A 3,314-nucleotide genomic window follows, 5' to 3' on the forward strand; every position below is an offset into this window, starting at 1 on the left:
ATAATGAATGTGCATTTCATTTCATCTAATAGTCTGCAAGTAGCTCCAAAATAAAGATGTCAAATATTCATTATGTATAGACTTATAAAATGATTTCTGGTTCTCAACTATGCAAGCAAACAAGCCATCAAAGAAAACTCTGGCAACAAGATGAATGCCTTGATCAGCGGGCGAATAAATTCATGATAAAACCAGATGAGTAGCCATGCTAATCTGTTGCTGCAAAAGCCACAGAGAATTTTGTGACATCTTAAAGCCTAGTGCATCTCTGATGGAGGACAATTGTCCATGAAAGCTATTATAACTGGGTGAAGAGTCACCTTTCAAGTAGTGGTGATCTCATATTTAGCAGGGATAATAGCTGTTAGCTGGTATCTCTTTTACATCTCTTTATAAAAAAAATGATAGTGAGCCGCCTGGGAAAAAGAACCAACTTTTCATTTATTTTGGCAGTTTTGAGCTCCTAAAGGACTACCTTTGGTTTTTTGCTGACTCTCTCCCTTAGCTTCCATTCCAGATTCTCTGAGTTTCACAGATCAAATTTTCCCTCAGAACACACACACTCAAGTTCAGACATTAATTTTGATTTTTTGGTGCCTACGTGGCAGGGCGAAGGAGTCACCTATACTTCCACCTTTCTTAACAGGTTGAAGTCAATGGAGTTTCTCCTATTTCTAGAGAAATTCCCCATTAAGAAAGCATCCTTTGAACCATTCATATGTCTGAGTGTCATATTTTTTTTTTTCTTCCTGCTGCCAGCCTGCCATCTGTATATGAGAAAGTAGACGGTCAGCCCGATAATCGGCATTTAAGAAACTGGTTCATCTACAATGGTAATCTAGTACTAGAGATGTGGGTTTTGTTTTTGTAAATGCGAATAAACACAATATAACACAAAATAAAATGATTTTTATGAATATAACAAAATAATCCCAATTTTATTCCTCTCAATGCTGCCTCATGGTCCTGTTTTTTTTCCCCCAAATCAATTGCACCTGGGCCTCTAAAGGCCAGAAAGATCCAGCAAGTCATCATGGGTGCATTCATCTTATTGGTGCAGTACCAGTTTCCATGACTAGAAGGCTTCAGCTTGCATTGCTTTTTCCAGAAGGCATCATTCCTCTCCCAGGGGCTTATTCTCACAGCCCCATTATCCATCTGCAAAAAGAGGTGAAAGAGCCTTTTATGTAGTTTGTATGTTGACTGTCTGCTTAGCCCTCTGCAGTTTTCCTGAGCTATTTAAAAGAGCCAATTGAATAAAGCTTGTTTACCCCAATTTGTTTTGGAGCAGCATGCAAGCTGTTTTACATTCCAGGGAGCAACGGCAATTCCCTCTTTTGCACACAGAGCTGTGTTGCAAATATGTCAAAGCATCAAGTGAGGGAAGAGCTACAGAGTTCAGGAGTGAAGGATTTATTGTCAACTCCAGACTAGAGCAGTTCCTTAAGGTTAGGTTGCCACTGTGTTGATATTATATTGGTCACTGTAGGATGGCAGGGGCGGCTTACCCCGGGGGAAGCAAACCACCCCCACAGGATGCAGTGGATGTCACATTGATGCTGGTGCATCGCCCCGCAGGGAGGTAGGTAGGATTGGCTGCCCATGTTTTACCATGCAGCAAATGATAAGTATGGCACGTTTTGTGAAAGTCATGAAGGACCTTACACTGCTGGACCATAAAGCCCTCATTGGATTGGCCTGCAAATCCTATACAAGTTTTTCCTAACATTTTTTCAGAAGTTACTTGAATGGAATACCGTATTTTTCGCTCCATAAGACACACTTCCCCCCCCCAAAGTGGGGGGGAAAGTGTGTGCGTCTTATGGAGCGAATACTGGGGGCAAGGTCTGCACTGGGGGCAAGGTCCTCATTTGCACAGGCGCCACAGGGGGAGGGCAGGCGGAAAACAAAGGGGGCAAGGTCCGCACCGGGGGCAAGGTCCTCATTTGCACAGGCGCCACAGGGGGAGGGCAGGCTTACTTTAAAAGTAAGTTTTCCTCCTCTAAAAACTAGGTGCGTCTTATGGTCAGGTGCGTCTTATGGAGCGAAAAATACGGTAAATCAATATTCTCCATGAATTCGTGCTGCCACGATTTTAGTGCATCACCCACCCAGGGTGCATCATCCCCCTGGCGCGTCACCCGGTGCGGCCCTCACCCCTCGCACCTCCCTAGTGATGCCACTGGTGCAAGGCATTTTTGGTGGTGTTGCATCACCTCATGGGCATTTTGTTAGTATTGGTTTGTTAAATTACTAACGATAAAAATGTAAACGTTTTGATCACCTCTTGGCCGTTTACAGCAGAGGCCTTCAAACTGCTGTGTCCTGAAAAAGCCCTCCCTGTCTCGAGCAGTGCTTAGGGCAACATTTCTTTCAAACTATTCTGGGCATACGGATGCAGAATTGTAATCTCACGGGAGGAGGAGGCTTTTTCCAAACCTCTGATCTAGCTGGTGGTTCAGAGTTTGGACAGCCCTGATTTACAGTATAACCCTTAACGTGTCTATTCATTGTATTCCGTGGGGCTTACTCCTAGGTAAGTGCATAGAATTGCACCATTGATGTGTTAATCTTATGTATTGTCACATGATTAGATCCCAGGTGCAATTTTTAATTTGTCTAGGGCTGCAAAAATCTTTTAGCTAGCGCTTGCATGGAAAAGGGAGGTGATTAGCTGTCATTAGTAAAACAATTAGTAAGAGTTTATAAGTAAATTCAATGAAGACTTTTTCTACGTAGGTGGATACTGGCATAGATGAAACCAACTCTGTTAAATTGTGGCGTGAGTCTTAATAATTTTTTCTAGAAGCCTAGTATACTTCTACTTGGTCTACATAATGTATCTGTGCTTGATAATCAAATTCATTCTTATGATAAGCAGATTGGTGCCTATAAAGTTTAGTCAGTGACTATATATTACATGAACCAATGCCCATTTGCACTGTTCCTAGATTGCAGAGAGAGGCCCTATCTCTACATTAATATAAAGAGAGTGTAATGCTATCTGGTTATTGCTTCACTGCAATAAAGTATTTGATCTCATTTGGAAAGAACAAATTAGAGGCTCTAGCTGACTGAGATCAATCATCTTCTAATTAGCTGCTTATAAATTATAAATTCTGGCACTAGAACACAAGTTTTATATTCCACCTTCAATTTAGATAAGATCAGAGTTCCCATTTCTTGCTCTGAAAATGTGAACAGTAATCTAATATTAGTTGGTCAAAATCACATACACACTTATGGCTTAATTTTCATTAAACAAACAAGCCCTTTGCTGATGTTAAAATTAAGTATTCAAATGAACTTTGGAA

This window comes from Tiliqua scincoides, chromosome 3 (assembly GCF_035046505.1).
Source record: "Tiliqua scincoides isolate rTilSci1 chromosome 3, rTilSci1.hap2, whole genome shotgun sequence".
NCBI classification, from domain to species: domain Eukaryota; kingdom Metazoa; phylum Chordata; class Lepidosauria; order Squamata; family Scincidae; genus Tiliqua; species Tiliqua scincoides.